This window comes from Ascaphus truei, chromosome 1 (assembly GCF_040206685.1).
Source record: "Ascaphus truei isolate aAscTru1 chromosome 1, aAscTru1.hap1, whole genome shotgun sequence".
NCBI lineage: Eukaryota > Metazoa > Chordata > Amphibia > Anura > Ascaphidae > Ascaphus > Ascaphus truei.
Window position 1 is genome coordinate 135,047,677 of NC_134483.1, and position 17,628 is coordinate 135,065,304.

General features: G+C 44.9%; 1 protein-coding gene across 2 annotated transcripts in view; it reads left to right on the plus strand.

Annotated features, from left to right (window-relative positions):
- LPAR1 (lysophosphatidic acid receptor 1) overlaps window positions 1-17,628 on the plus strand; it is a 158,122-nt gene that overhangs the window by 92,526 nt on the left and 47,968 nt on the right. The gene's annotated exons all lie outside the window — the stretch shown is intronic.

Here is a 17,628-nt window from a genome sequence, read left to right on the forward strand (position 1 = left end):
TAGCAAAGGGACCTGTTGAAAGATGTTCAAGAACTGGAAAGGTCTTATGTTACTCTAAACAATGTCCTTGAAGGTTGATCTTTTCAAGGTACTTGAATAAACAAATGGGAACTGCTCAACAAAATGGAGAAGTAGCATATGAATAGCACTGGATAATCCTGGATACATGATACATAAAGCTTGGCCCCCTGCAGACGCACTTACTAGAATTCCCTCCTGCTGTCTATGTACGTTCTCCCTACCTACCAATTATATTGTAAGCTCCTCGGAGCAGGGACTCCTCTTCCTTAATGTTACTTTTATGTCTGAAGCACTTATTCCTATGACCTATTATTTATATTATTTGTTATTTATATGATATGTATTACTACTGTGAAGCGCTATGTACATTTATGGCGCTATATAAATAAAGACATACAATACAATACAAGTATAATTGTATGCGGTGGTGATAGCCAAGATCAAGGTATAAGTAAAGAAAACAAGCAGATCTTTTGTGGGGGGTTGTACTTACTCGACCTCTCTGCAGCATTTGACACCGTGGACCACCCTCTTCTCCTTCACATTCTCCATACTCTTGACATTCGGAACAAAGCTCTATCCTGGATCTCATCCTACCTCTCCCATCGTACTTTGTGTCTCTTCTGCTAACACCTCCTCCTCCTCTATTGATCTCTCTGTGGGGATACCCCAGGGCTCTGTCCTGGGACCTCTTCTCTTTTCTCTGTATACACTCTCTCTAGGTGACCTAATAACATCTTTTGGGTTTAATTATCACCGCTATGCTGACGACACACAAATATATTTCTCAACACCCGACCTTACACCTGCTGTACAAACCAAAGTTTCTGAATGTATCTCTGCTATATCATCCTGGATGGCCCTCCGCCGCCTTAAACTCAACATGGCTAAAACAGAGCTCCTCATACTTCCTCCCAAACCTGGCCCTACTACCTCCTTCCACATTACTGTTGGAACTACGATCATTTACCCAGTAGCCCAAGCACGCTGCCTTGGGGTCACACTCGACTCCTCTCTCACATTTGCCCCTCACATTCAAAACATTTCTAAAACCTGTCGCTTTTTCCTCCGCAATATAACAAAGATACGCCCTTTCCTCTGTTGCTCGACTGCTAAAACTGTGACTCAGGCCCTCATTCTCTCCCGTCTTGATTACTGTAACCTCCTGCTGTCCGGCCTTCCTGCCTCTCACCTGTCTCCCCTACAATCTATCCTTAACGCTGGTGCCAGAACCACTCTACTCTTTCCTAGATCTGTCTCAGCATCTCCCCTCATGAAATCCCTCTCCTGGCTTCCGATGAAATCCCGCATCTCACACTCCATTCTTCTCCTCACTTTTAAAGCTTTACACTCTTCTGCCCCTCCTTACATCTCAGCCCTAATTTCTCGTTATGCACCATCCAGACACTTGCGTTCTTCTCAAGGATGTCTTCTTTCTACCCCCTTTATATCTAAAGCCTTCTCCCGCCTTAAACCTTTTTCATTGACTGCCCCTCACCTCTGGAATGCCCTTCCCCTCAGTACCCGACTAGCACCCTCTCTATCCACCTTTAAGACCCACCTTAAGACACACTTGCTTAAAGAAGCATATGAATAGCACTGTGGCTATTCTGAACACATGATACATAAAGCTTGGCCCCCTGCAGACGCACTTACCAGAACTCCCTCCTCCTGTCTCTGTACGTTCTCCCTACCTACCAATTAGATTGTAAGCTCCTCGGAGCAGGGACTCCTCTTCCTTAATGTCTAAAGCACTTATTCCCATGATCTGTTATTTATATTATCTGTTATTTATTCGATTACCACATGTATTACTGCTGTGAAGCGCTATGTACATTAATGGCGCTATATAAATAAAGACATACAATTATTACCGTCTATTTACACTAATAGTATGTGTAGCCAGGTCCCCTCTGTCCCGCGACCCCCCTCCTCGTTACCTCCGCTGCCGGGGGTCACTCGGCAGACCCGCCGGCACTTCTGAAGGGTGGGGGCCATGCAGGGAGTGCTTCGGCGCTCTGGAGGTTCCCGGCAACTCCCGTGCAGGGCGCAGCCATTGCGAATGAGTCCGCACATGCGCAGTAGGCTCTGGCGGTCCCGACGAGTTGCGCATGCGAAACCCTAGCCTACCAGGGAAGGCTCTAAGTCGGGACTACAAGTCCCATGAGCCTTAGGGGACCCCACGTGACGCCAGAGAGCCAATAGGGCTTAGGAACTCACTGCAGAGAGGGTTTTTGATACATTTCGCGCGCTGAGCCCACGCTAGTCAGTGCTGGACCAGGAGAGCTAGGGGAAGGAGGTGAGTGCAGGGGTCTGTGACCCACTGCATTAGGCCAGAAAAAACCCCTAGGCCCCAGATAGGTCCTGAACTCCCCCGCTTGTGGTGCTTAGGAACAGGCCCTAGGTTAGGGACTTTGTCACCTTAGTGCCAGTGATAGATAGGGACACAGCGGACGCTGCGCTTCCTGAAAAGAGACTTGGGCTCAAGTCTGTAGCCCCAGAGAAAGAGACAGAGACTATCTCCAGGGTGGGATCGCCCCTGGCGGAGCCCGTGCGAGGAAACACAGGAGCAGACGGAATCACCAAGCGGCAGATACTTTGCTTAGTTGCTGTGAGAGACACTGTGAGGACTGAGTTACATGGTGGAGTTACCCCCTAGGGGGAGTGTTAGTAGTGTATGTTATTAAGAGTGTGTTACTTGCTGCATATATATAAACTGGTTATATACATCCTTGTGTATGTACTTATTGTATATGTGGGTCCTGTGTAGGCAACCTTCTACATCCCTAGAACCCTACACAGGTGGAGGTGCTGAAACCGAGAACGTTCCAGAGGATTCACCCCAGGCTCTCATTAGCGGAGGCTCAGACCTCCTGTGAGCCTGACAGGTATACTGTACCACACCTGGTAACACATAGGTTTCCACCCACACACACGGTATCTGTGATTGGGATAGAGGGAATACCCGTTACATATGTAAAATCTCCACCACAAAAAAAGTGTATATGTGTACACACACACACACACACACACACACACACACACACACACACACACACACACACCCCCCGCCCCGCCCCCAACCCCTCCCCAGTTATTTGGGCAGTAGCCCATGATTTATATACAGACAAATCTATATGCATAGTCATTTTCCTCAGGTAAAATGTCCTTTTCCTTCTAATAATATATACAGCTAAACCCCGTTAAAGCGCGGTCCTCGGGGGCCACCGATCCGACCGTGCTAGAACCGGGGATCACACTAATTTAAAAACAAAAAAAATGGCCGCCGCGCGCCTGATCGGGAGGGAGGGAGGAGGGAAGGAAGAGGTGGCCGGAAGCCCTACACGTCCCCTAGTAACGGCGAGTCCAGCCGCAACCTGCTCCTTACCTCCCACCACCGGCATTCATTTCCTCCCCCCCAGGCCCCCACACCTACCGGCCCTCCGCGGCATAGCCCACGCAGCCCTCCGAGTCCCAGCCTGCTCCTCACTCACCCCCCTCCTCCCGACACCCTCCCCTCCTCCTGATGCCAGCTCCGCTCCGATCTAAGCAGCCGACACCAAAGGTAGGGAGGGGGAGTGGGAGGTGTGGTGTAGTGTGCTGTGAGAGCTGTGTGCTGTGAGAGCTGTGTGCTGTGAGAGCTGTGTGCTGTGAGAGCTGTGTGCTGTGAGAGCTGTGCGCTGTGAGAGCGTGTGCAGTGAGTGTGTGTGCAGTGAGTGTGTGTGCAGTGAGTGTGTGTGCAGTGAGTGTGTGTGCAGTGAGTGTGTGTGCAGTGAGTGTGTGTGCAGTGAGTGTGTGTGCAGTGAGTGTGTGTGCAGTGAGAGTGTGTGCAGTGAGAGTGTGTGCAGTGAGAGTGTGTGCAGTGAGAGTGTGTGCAGTGAGAGTGTGTGCAGTGAGAGTGTGTGCAGTGAGAGTGTGTGCAGTGAGAGTGTGTGCAGTGAGAGTGTGTGCAGTGTGCAAAAACATTTTAGAAATTTTTTTTTTTAAACGGGAGCCACGTGAAAACCGCGTTCTAATGGGTCGTGCTATAACGGGGTTCAGCTGTATATATACACACGCACGCATACATGTGTATACATAAACATTTGGTGTTACATCCATCACACAAGTTGTGTGTATATCTATCCTATCTATCTCCAAGAAGTACCAAAGGCAAACACCTTCAAATATAACCAGATTTAATAAATAAAATATGGAGCAAAAACAAAATACAGTATGCACTTGATGAGTGAGTGAATTAAAAATATAGCTTATCTGGATCTGAGCCCTGATGTAGATCTTGGATTGCAGTGGATTTCCAGGCTTGGTTATTTCCCTAGTCTCTATAGTGGGAAAATATTTTAGTCTTTTGTAGGGTGTTTTATTTTCTGCTGTGGCTGGTGTCGCCTGTGGTATAGCCTGGTGTTCATCTGCTCCACAGGCAGGCTCCCTCTGCAGTGCGTTGGGACTCCACCCTCGGGTGCCGGTGTCCCTCAGCGCTGCTTGGTGCCATGTGAATTGATGCCTGGTGACATGGCTATGGAAGCTTCAAGGTTTCTCAAAAAATTCCCCCAGCAGGTCCACAACAGAGCATCTCAGCGTCGCAACCAATGTTCACTTAACAGCTTGGTTTACACATATAAACTCTGCGCGTTTTGCAGATTCTATTTTTTCTTTTTTCTGCTTCATCAGTCGTGCGTTCCATATCTACAATCCTTGTTTTATATACTGGTTTCCAATTGATACACTGAAGTCAGATTTGGTTAATTATAATTATCTCTTTCAAGCTTGTAGTGAGGATTATGTTAGGTGTATATGCAAATTAATTGATCTGATTGGTTGATTGTAGTTACCAATCTCAAGGTTGTACAGAGGATCAATTCGATTAATTGCATATACACCTAACACGATCCTCACTACCACCTTGAGAGATCAGTAACTATAATCAACCAATAGGATCAATTGAAGATTCAAAGTGACACAGGTTCCCTCGCACAAGAAGCAGCATTTAACACCAAAAGTCATTTTTTTATTCCTTTCGGCACTAGAAGCTTTGAATTTATACAAGACTTTCTTTTGTCTCTACACATTTAACGCCACTAAAGCGCACTCGATTACATACACAAACAAATCAGCGATGCGCACGCTCCAAAATTAGAAAGTTCATAAAGTGGAGGAAAATGTATTGAACAACAAAGTTCACTCACAAAAAATGGGAGGTGAACAATAAAAAATTGCATATAAAAACAAAATAAAAGTGTTTATTGTGGGAGGATCAGGCAAGTCATATGTAGGCACACTGTAGATGTAAATATCAATATTCCAATCAGATGGTATAATATAGAATGTACAAAGTCACTGAATATTTAAAAGCAGCAAACCAGACAGTATCAAATATCTGGAAGGACTTCAAAGTAGATGGCTAGACTGTATAATGTATTCTGTCCAAATTCGACAAACAGGTATTTTTGTGGACCTGGATAATAAGAAATCAACCCCTATGTGACCAAATGGAAAAATGTTCAACAACCGCAGACAAATCCTAACTCACGATGTGTAAGAATAAAAATCACTGTGGATATAAGATCCAGCTGGCCTGATTATGATTTCAGAAGTTTAAAGGAGTCCAGGATTTTTCCTCCCGTCGGCTGTGAACCTGCACAGCTTCTGTATGAAGAAAGTCCGCTCTCACACGTTCTCTCAGCTGTTTCGGTCAATGCGTGGATTTAAAGTGCCCCCCAATGAAGATCCACCAGTTCTACGAAGTCCTTATCCAGTCAAAAGGGAGCCACACCGCACTGGTCCGCAAATCCTGTCTCCCACAGAAAATTTAAGTAATGGTTCCTACCAGCTGTTCAGTGCTGCCTTGGCCAAGACACCTGTGTCTGTAGTCCCTGCGTCCCTACATAACCCAATGTGTTTCGTTAGGTGTGATACTTCAGGGGTTTGTGTGCGAATGCAGCATAGAGCAAAACTCTGACCAAGATGGATTCTAGCAGGCTAGGAAACAGATCTCATCCAATATTTTCCAATGCTTGCAGATGAGCTTTTTTCCCCGGATCTTTTTGTGTGAGAGATGCAGAATGGTCTGTAATAATTATTAGTAGACAACTATATGCTATATACAAAGATTATAGTGGGATGTCAGGGTGCATAGTTTTCTTAAATAGAACTTGGTGATATAATAAGATCTAACTTAGTAGTTTGTCCTGGTTTTGTTTATTAAAATTACAATAATTAGTTCCCTGGAATATGTTTTTATCAAAATGATTGAGCTCACTTAGGATGATCGACAGTTTTAAAATTCTAAATATATTTTTACTATAAAATAAGTTTTAATAAGAGATTTTTAATTGGAATTTATGTTAGAAGGGATATTCGTTATTTAGGTCAATGTAAGTGGTATGTAATTGTTTTTATTTATAGTGGTAAATATTATGTTAGTATGGTGAAAAGTTCTGAACATTAAAGTTTGTGCATATAAAAATATTCAGAGGAGAGGGAACTAGGGATAAAAATTGATGTCCCAGTATGTAACTTTATTGGGTAGGCAATTTTTCCATGGGTGTTCTCTATACAGTATATGCATTTATATAATATATATATATATATATATATAGTATATATATATATATATATATAGCATACAGTTATATTTGCATTTATATATATATATATATATATATATAGCAACTGTAAATATTACTGTATGTTCATTTGCATGTCTTAGGCAGGTCTGCAACCCTGTCTTTCCCCATTATCGCCCAGCATACAGCGCTTCCACTGCAGCAAGGGTTTCTGGGAAATGACATGCAAATGAGCACTCAGTGCCACCTTTTGTCTCAAGCTCGTATTACACAAGCAAATCCTCAAGCCAATGCATGCTGTTTTAAACACAGCTTTTAGACAAAGGCTAGGATGAGATGCAAAGCCATTAAACCCACTCAGACATGTTTCAACCTTGATGGGTATCATCAGTGTGAGGTTGGTTGTAATGGCTAAGCTGGTTTGAGACTATAGACGAGGTAATCGCCACAATTATTAAGGTTATGGTGGGTAAAAAAAAGTGACAAAAACCCTCCACAGTAAAGCATAAAGAAACTGTAAATATTACTGTATGTTCATTTGCATGTCTTAGACAGGTCTGCAACCCTGTCTTTCCCCATTATCGCCCAGCATACAGCGCTTCCACTGCAGCAAGGGATTCTGGGAAATGACATGCAAATGAGCACTCAGTGCCACCTTTTGTCTCAAGCTCGTATTACACAAGCAAATATAAATTTAAATTTTTTTTGTGTGTCAATTTTAGGTTTTAAATATGACCTGTTTTTTAGATGTGGTTTTGGTGTAGTTGTATAAGTATTATCTGCAGATTTGTCTGCTTGGTAATCAAACACCCTGTGATTAACAGAGCAATTGTCCTATTAATGAACTTAAGTTTTCAGCATCTGGGCCAATAGGACTAAGGCTGCACATATAGTGACAGCGACACGACGTTGCTTCAAAACAAATGCATTGTCGCCGTCGCGTGTGCTTATAGTAACTGAGTGACAGCTTGGTCGCGAATGCTGGCAGTCATCTCAATTTGATTTTTCCAGCGACCACAGCCTGGCGTCGCCGTCACTATAACCGTAGCCTAAGTTTGCACATATATAAGGGACATATCCCAGCATGCTTAGATACCTCCTGAAGAAGCGCAAATTAGCGCGAAACACGTAGAGTGTTGTTTTAGTGTCCACAACAAATATACATATTCTTAGTTACGTGACCAATTTCGGCATCTGAACCTCCCTGAGACGAGTTACTGAGAGCGCTGCCCTAGCTAGGCAGCAGCTCTCGCAAGATTATCGGCTTTACCCAGAAAGAACGCTCCGGGTCGGCTCCCGGTTTTACAACTACGTGGTGATCCGGGTTGGTTTAAGTATAGGGGATTCTGTGGATCTCGCTGTGTTGGCGTCAGGTGTGAGGGGATTATACCGTTTGAGTGGCTGAACTTTATTGTAAGTTTTTGTGTGTTTTAATAAATGTGAAATATTTCCCTAACGTCCTGCCTTCCCTGCGCTCCTTTCTTTGTTTTGTGTCTGATATGTCCCGGTCGATCGCCGGAGAGCTTTGGAGCTGCGGGAGGAAGAGGACCTGGCAAGAGGCAGAACATGACTGACGAGCACGGTCTCAACATTTTGTGCATAGTGATTGTGCATGTACAACACAGTGGGGAGACACAGTGTGTGGAGGTCCAAGACAGAATGAGATTGGAGAGTGAATGAACGTGCGATGTGGGTATTGGGTTTATATAAGCTTTTCACTAGCTGGGAAAACTTTTTTTTTTTTTTTTTTTTTATATTGGTGAGCTTTTTATCTGGGTTGTGACCATATTTACTGCTGTGTGTAAGGCCTCGGCCATGTTTACTGCTTGCTGGCGGAAGCGTGCTGACGCGCGCTCCCGCTCAGCACTGAGCCCCTACAGCCGCAATTAGAGCGGCTTTAGTAGGGGCTCACCTGCGCTTCCGCGCGCTTGCGGAAGCGCAGGTCTTAGGGGAATTTAAAATTCCCCCGCTTGCCGGCGCGACAGGCCGGTCACGTGAGCGGTTCGCCCAATGAGGACGAACCAGCTCCGTGACGTCACTGGCCCGCCCCCGGCCAGTGACGCGCCCGCAAGGCCAGGGAAAGCACCCGCTTTCCCAGAGCCTCAGCGCGCCTCAGCGAAAGCAGGAACTTGCGTCGAGCGGCTAGGCACGCCCACCGGCGGTTCAGCCAATGAGGGCGAACCTGCCGGGTGACATCATGGCCGCGCCCCCGTCACTCCTCCGCCACGCCCCCCCCCCCCCCCGGTCTCTGCTCCTGCAGTGAGCAGCAGACAGGGGAATCGCCGGAACGCGCAGCCAAAAGCGCGGGCGCGCATTAGAGCGCCGTGACCGGGGCCTTAGCCTAATGCTGCAAGCTAGAATTGTCTATATTTACCAGAAACCAACTTGAAGACTCTTTCTGCACAATCAGGTTTGAGTAAGAAGGGTCATTATCTTTGAAATACAGCTCCAATGAAAGTACTTCTTCATTCTGTTTAGTGAGAACCCCAACTCCTTTTCCTCGTAAAGCAGAGGTGACAACCTACTTGTAAAATAGAGAAGTACAACATTGGTAATTGTAGAATATTAATATATTAATAGCAGTTACTGTGTGACAACACCAAGTATTTGTATGTGTTGTATAGCTCATAATGTTTTGGGATATCTGTAGTTTTACATAGGACAATATTTATACTCCTCAATAGGCCCCAAAGCTGCCAGCTGCCTAGGGGCTTATTGAGTAACACAGGGTTGCATGTGCAGAGAGGTTTTCTTACTTGCAAATATAATTTTAAATGAGCAGCTTTGAGCATAAACATTTGCTTTAGTTTTCAACATGAACTGCTGCCTTTCCAAATGCCCCACCAGTGATCAAGTTCACATTCTAATTTTACAAATGTGATCAACTAAGTGAACAATGTGTTTCTTCCAGAAGATGTTATTATAACTTTGTTTGCAAAATATAGTCTTTCACAAATTGTGTTTATTGAGAATCCCAAACATTTTGTTTGCTGCTTAGTGACAAATGCATGAATCAGTGTGTCTGGGATACATCTGGCAGAAGACATTTTTGGAAATGCTTTTACAATCCACTGGTAAATAAATATCTACACTTTCAGTAGTGAATAAAGCAAACATTAGAAAGACTCCAGAACAGAAATGCTCACATAGGCCCTGTCACGTACGACACACCTGTGAGCACATGACCTACATACGGGACAAGGGTTAATACTCCGCCCACAAGCTGCCCCACCCTTAGTCTCCCCTAAATCCATCCCCATATACCACCTGTCACGAACAGCACACAAGTGGGCACGTGCTTAGATATGCAATCGGGGTTAATACACACGGCTACTCTAGCCAACTCACCTTTAACCTGCGCAAGGTACCTCAAATGAGTTAATATTAACCCCTTACGCAATTGTGTGTGTATATGTGTGTGTGTATATATATATGTGTGTGTGTGTGTGTTATGTATATATGTATATATGTATATATGTATATATATATATATATATATATATATATGTATATATATAGTAGTATGGTGACCAGGGGATCCTGATAACCAAGAAAGACAGCACACCGCACAGATGATATCCAAAAAATGTGTATTATGAAACGCAGGGCCGCCAACGTTTCGATCCTCGTAACGGGACCTTCCTCAGGGCGGTGTTACGAGGATCGAAACGTTGGCGGCCCTGTGTTTCATAATACACATTTTTTGGATATCATCTGTGCGGTGTGCTGTCTTTCTTGGTTATCAGGATCCCCTGGTCACCATACCACTATATGCAACATATGGGACAAGCATCTGCCTTCTCAACCAAACTGTGAGTGCAAATCTCCATACCATGTGACTATATATATATTAGAGAAAAAGAGAAAAGAAGCGCCCGATCCTTGTATAAAATCAGATAAACAAAGTTTTAATATCTCATGGACAAGACAAATGCACACTTACAATTTGTCTGATAAAATAAAGCATGTTATGGGACCTGCCCATGCACCAACTGAGGACTTGGTCCCATAACATGCTTTATTTTATCAGACAAATTGTAAGTGTGCATTTGTCTTGTCCATGAGATATTAAAACTTTGTTTATCTGATTTTATACAAGGATCGGGCGCTTCTTTTCTCTTTTTCTCTAATAGGTACTGTGGGAGTTCTGTGAGCCCAAGAAGAAGCAGCCTGGACCTTTTGCAAATCAACTTATCATGGACACATGTGGACTTAAGTATTTCTAATATTCACTGCATTTATGGGCTCATAATCGTGTATTGAATTTTTCATTGCTTATCACATGAACCCATTTTTATATTTGCATTTTTTAGTTAAGTCCCAGTGACACTTAGTGTCATTTTTACCTACATTAATTGGCAATATATCTTTTTTATTGCCTTTTTTTTATTTTTATATGTTATGCACACTTCTTTTTTGCTTTTGTGTTTTTATCAAATAGTCACTTTTAGTTTTTCCTGCCAGAATACATTTAGTTATTTTCACACCACTGTTTATTGGGCATATTTGCCTGGTGCAAATTCTTGCCACATCTATCAGGGCGGCAGCAATTTAGGTGTAGTGTGTTAAGGGCACTGTCTATATTTTCTGTCACATATATATATATATTGTGACAGAAACCAGGGGATGGTAATAAATTCCGTATATAGGGCTCCCAGGATACTAGACAGTTTCTATCCTGTTTGGCCTGGGAGTGCAGCCTTATAATACATACACTCCATCCCACAGTTTGGCAAGCGCTGGAACTGAGGGATGAGAGATCCAGACCAGAGTTTGTCTGCTGCCTGATTTCTGTCACCTGTCATGCTAATTAGGAATCAGGTATGAAAGACTGATTTCCTGTTTGCTCTGGTCTCCCCACAAGAGCCAGGAGGCTGGAAGGCTGCTGAACTACAGAGGGGAGAAGCCTCTTCCCCAAACAGGTTCAATCTTTCTGTTCATTTGTGTAAGACTGCAAAAGTACCATGTTTTGATGTTGGAAGTGGAAAAGCCACTTCCAACCCTGAGTCAGGGATATCTAAGTTAAGTTATCGCTCAGGTGAGCAGCTTTTGTTTTGATCTGTTTTCTGTTGTATGCACTGTGGCAGTCTCAGTGCCTGGGACTGAATAAACCAGGCATAGCCTGTTTAAAGGAACAGTACGTGACGCCTCATCATTTAACCTACCCTAAAAGACCGTGTTCTAAACAGTCCCGGACAAACGACGGAGCCCCGGAGTAAGCCGTTTGTCACATATGGTGGAGAATGCGGGCAGAGCACTAGGGGGTCTGCGGGTTGAAGAACTTTGAAAAAAAAAAAAAAAAGTTTTTTCATCCTCTGCAAACAAGATGGAAGACGTGGTGGGTGCGCTGGTACGCAATGTCGCTGCCCAGAAAGACGCGAATGAAACCCAGCAACAGCTGTTAATAGCCCAGCAAGAAACTAATGCAAACCAGCAGCAGACGAATGCAGCCCATCAACAGCTGCTAATAGCCCAGCAAGAGATTAATGCCAACCAGCAACAGGCGAATGCCAACCAGCAACAGGCGAATGCAAACCAGCAACAGACGAATGAAGCCCTGCAAAACGCGAATGCAAACCAGCAAGAGACAAACCGCTTGCTGAGAGAGGAGCAACAGCGGTTCGCTCAGGGCTTACAGCAGGAACTCGAGATCCTGAGGGGGACTATCAGTAACCTTCCACTGGCAGCAGCAGCCCCAGTTCCGAAAATGACCAGGGCAAGCCACTACCTTCAGAAGATGGGACCCTCGGATGATGTGGAAGCCTATCTTCTCACGTTTGAACGCACGGCACAGAGAGAGGGATGGCCAGAAGCTGAGTGGGCTGGTCTAATCGCACCCTTCCTAAGCGGCGAACCCCAGAAGGCTTACTTTGATCTAGAGCCAGCCGAAGCTAACGTCTATGCAAAATTGAAGTTCGAGATCCTCGCTCGCCTCGGCGTAACCACGGCTGTTCGCGCCCAAAGGTTTCACGCATGGTCCTTCACGATGGATAAAGCCACCCGAAGCCAGATGTATGACCTCATCCACCTCGCCCGGAAGTGGCTACAACCCGAGATCAACTCAGCCAGCCACATCGTGGAACGGTTGGTCATGGACCAGTTCTTGAGGAAACTTCCCTCTGCCTTACGCCGTTGGGTCAGTCGGAGTGACCCCCACAATGCGGATGAGCTTGTGGCCCTCGTAGAAAGGTACAATGCAGCAGAAGAGCACCCGCAACCCACAGTCGTGGAGCAACCCCACTACCCGAGGTTCCAGGACTCTTCCAGAGACGGTAAAAGGGTACCGGGGTTAAGGGGCGCTGAAGAGCGGCGACCACCTTCACGCAGCACCAGCAACAGTGGTTCGCACACTAAGGGCAATAGCCAACATGGGGAGCCGGGAAAAGGCTCTAAGTGGGACACAGACTATGTACCTAAATGTGTAAATTGTCATGAGAGGGGCCACACAGCAAAAATCTGCCCACTAAATTATGAGCCCATGCAATGCAACAGCGTGGAACCTTATTCGCTGTTGTCCCAATGTATGGGCCCTAGCCCAGAGGACCCCTTGAATAACCATCTGTGGGCATTTGTAAAGGTTAATGGTAAGAGGGTTCGGGCACTTCTTGACTCTGGGAGCATGGTCACACTAGTGTCCGAATACCTCTTGCCCATTAAGAAGAAACAGGGAAACAGTTCACAAAGAGTGGCAATTTGTTGTATACATGGGGATAATCATGAATATTCCACTGTTGATGTTTTTTTTGAAACAGAGTTTGGTTCTTTAGATTTCAAGGTGGGTATTGTACCCAAACTGGCACATGATGTGTTAATAGGGACCGACTTTCCCCATTTTCTAAAAATGTGGTCCCCCGCTCAGAATAGCGCCCAGAGTTCAATAGCGGACCATAACGAAGTATTAGAAGAAACAAATCCTTTCCCTTTTTCAGAAATGGAGGTTGACGAGGGCCCAAATAAGAAGGGGGAAAAGGAGGAGTGCTGTAAAAGTCCCTTCCCCATCACTACTTTGGTAGGGAATACCCCAAATCAAGATGTTGAGCAGACACTTACCACCCCAGAACCGGATAAGACCCTCGCTGACCTAGAGGTCAGTCCTGGGAGTTTTAAGAAGGCCCAGTGGGAGGACCCCACATTAGCGGTAGCAAGGGGAAATATACGGGACCAGAATAGTACTCCTGGCCAACCAGATAGGTCACTTGCTTACCCCTACTTCGAGGTAGAGAACGACCTAGTATATCGGGTTGATAAAAGGAAATCAGTTACAACTAAACAATTGTTGGTACCACGGACATTCCGTAACGTAGTATTACACCTCGCACATAGTCATCCATTGGGGGGACACCTAGGGGTGGAAAAGACAAAAGAAAAGGTTCTCCGAAGCTTCTATTGGCCTGGGGTTCTGGCAGAAATTACGAATTATTGTTCCTCATGCCCAGAATGTCAGATCACCGCCCCGTTCAAGGCGTACCGCAGCCCATTGGTACCCCTTCCCATAATAGAGGTACCATTTGACCGGATTGCTATGGATCTAGTAGGACCCCTAATAAAGTCTGCTAGGGGACATCAGCATATATTGGTAATATTAGATTATGCCACCCGATATCCGGAGGCAGTTCCCCTACGTAGCACCTCAGCTAAAAACATAGCAAAAGAGTTAGTAGTTCTGTTTTCCCGGGTCGGGATTCCTAAAGAGATTCTATCTGACCAGGGAACACCATTTATGTCCCAAGTAACGAAAGAGCTATGTAAACTCCTAAAAATCAAGCATCTCAGAACCTCAGTCTATCATCCACAAACAGATGGTTTAGTGGAAAGGTTCAATAAAACCTTAAAGAGCATGTTACGGCGGGCGGTTGATAAAGATGGGAAAAACTGGGATTGTTTGTTACCGTACCTGTTATTTGCCATTAGGGAAGTTCCCCAATCATCCACAGGCTTCTCCCCGTTTGAACTATTGTATGGCCGACACCCAAGGGGCTTACTGGATATAGCCAAAGAGACTTGGGAACACGAGGTTACCCCTTACAGAAGTGTAATAGAGCATGTTGCCCAGATGCAGGACCGCATTGCTGCAGTCCCACCCATAGTGAGGGAACACATGGAGAAAGCTCAAGAAGCACAGAGGAATACATATAATAAGGGTGCTAGGGTCAGAATTTTTTCTCCAGGTGATAGGGTACTAGTTCTGGTTCCCACCGTGGAGAGTAAATTCCTTGCTAAATGGCATGGGCCATATGAGGTCTTGGAAAGAGTGGGAGAAGTAAATTATAAGGTAAGACAGCCAGGTAGGAGGAAACCTGAGCAAATTTACCATATAAACCTACTCAAGCCCTGGAAAGATAGAGAAGTCTTGTTAACCCTAGTACCCCCAGGTCCGTCAGAGAATCAAGAAACTGACCCAGAGGTTAGCATAGCTGAAACCCTGTCTGTTCATCAGAAACGAGAGGTTCAGAATTTAGTGAGAAGAAACAAAGAAATCTTCTCTATACGGCCAGGTAGAACTAGCGTAATTGAACATGACCTAGTCTCTGAACCGGGGGTCCGAGTTAACCTTAAACCGTACCGAATCCCAGAGGCCAAAATAAAGGCTATAAGTTTAGAGGTTAAAAAAATGCTAAAACTAGGTGTAATTGAGGAATCCCAAAGTGGGTGGAACAGCCCTATAGTCTTAGTCCCAAAGCCAGATGGTACAACAAGGTTTTGTAATGACTACCGGAAACTAAACGCGGTGTCAAAATTTGATACTTATCCTATGCCCAGGGTAGATGAACTTGTAGAGAGACTGGGCAAAGCCCGATATCTCACAACCCTAGACCTAACAAAAGGGTACTGGCAGGTTCCCCTCACAGAAAGGGCAAAAGAAAAGACAGCCTTCTCAACCCCAGACGGCCTCTTTCAGTATAAGGTGTTGCCTTTTGGCTTACATGGAGCTCCCGCCACATTCCAAAGAATGATGGATAAAATTTTAAAACCACATGCTCGGTATGCTGCCGCCTACCTGGATGATGTGGTAATCCATAGTGAAGATTGGCAATCCCACCTTCCAAAGGTCCAAGCTGTGCTTGACGCAGTCCGGTCTGCTGGACTAACTGCTAACCCCGCTAAATGCACTATTGGTCTGGAGGAGGCCAAGTATCTGGGATATTCTATTGGCAGAGGTTTACTCAAACCCCAAACACTCAAAGTAGAGGCGATACAAAATTGGCCAAGGCCAGTTACAAAAAAACAAGTAAGGACCTTTTTGGGCTTAATTGGGTACTATAGAAGGTTTATTCCCAATTTTGCAACTAAGGCAACCCCACTAACTGACCTCACAAAAGCAAGAGGACCGCTAATGGTAAAGTGGTCCCCCGAAACCGAACAGGCCTTTAGAAGCCTGAAAGAAGCTCTCTGTGCCCAACCAGTGTTGGTCACACCTGACTTCTCCAAAGAGTTCGTAGTCCAAACCGACGCATCTGAGGTAGGGCTGGGGGCGGTACTCTCCCAGGAGTCTCAAGGTGAGGAGCACCCCATCCTTTATTTAAGTAGGAAACTAAATCCCCAGGAGAAAAATTACTCCATAGTAGAGAAAGAGTGTCTCGCAATAAAGTGGGCTGTAGAGACGCTCAAATACTACCTGTTGGGGAGAAAATTCCGGTTGGTCACAGATCATGCACCCCTTACCTGGATGTGTCAAAACAGGGAAAAGAATGCTAGAGTGACCAGGTGGTTCCTAAGCCTACAACCCTTTAAATTTTCTGTGGAACACAGGTCAGGGCACAAACATGGCAATGCTGACGGGTTGTCAAGGATGCACTCCCTAATATCCATGGTCGCTCATCCCTCGAGGTCTGAGCTGGGGGGGAGGATATGTGACAGAAACCAGGGGATGGTAATAAATTCTGTATATAGGGCTCCCAGGATACTAGACAGTTTCTATCCTGTTTGGCCTGGGAGTGCAGCCTTATAATACATACACTCCATCCCACAGTTTGGCAAGCGCTGGAACTGAGGGATGAGAGATCCAGACCAGAGTTTGTCTGCTGCCTGATTTCTGTCACCTGTCATGCTAATTAGGAATCAGGTATGAAAGACTGATTTCCTATTTGCTCTGGTCTCCCCACAAGAGCCAGGAGGCTGGAAGGCTGCTGAACTACAGAGGGGAGAAGCCTCTTCCCCAAACAGGTTCAATCTTTCTGTTCATTTGTGTAAGACTGCAAAAAGTACCATGTTTTGATGTTGGAAGTGGAAAAGCCACTTCCAACCCTGAGTCAGGGATATCTAAGTTAAGTTATCGCTCAGGTGAGCAGCTTTTGTTTTGATCTGTTTTCTGTTGTATGCACTGTGGCAGTCTCAGTGCCTGGGACTGAATAAACCAGGCATAGCCTGTTTAAAGGAACAGTACGTGACGCCTCATCATTTAACCTACCCTAAAAGACCGTGTTCTAAACAGTCCCGGACAAACGACGGAGCCCCGGAGTAAGCCGTTTGTCACAATATATATATATTTCCACCACCCGAGATAGTTATGCAAAATTAATATTCGGCCAGGTCCCTGTTTGTTATAGAAAAAAACTCTGCACTTTAACACACACATCCGTTGTAGCAAAATGTGTCCAAAAATGTAGATACTCTCTTCAGAACGTGCAAAAACAGTTCATTTGGAGCCCAAAACATCACGTATTCAATGTTTTAATATATTTTAAAATACAGTGCTTAGATTACAGAAAAAGATTACAAAAACATACAATTACAATAGGTTCAGAACAGTTTATCAAAATAAAAGAATATACTATAAAGAAAAACCCTATACATTACCATGTCATAGGTTTTCCCCAGAGAGGTCACTGGTGCAGAATTGAGACTTGCTTGTTTGGTCCAAACACACCTCTGTTGAAATCTGATTCTCATAATCTTTGCTCAGACTTAAATACATTCTTCCCTCAAGGAAACAACATAAGCCCACCCCTGTCGTAAATCAGTTTTATGACAAAGTGAAAAGAAACAAAAAACCTTTGCAAACGACGTTTAAACTTCTCTTCAATATCTGAATGTCCTCATA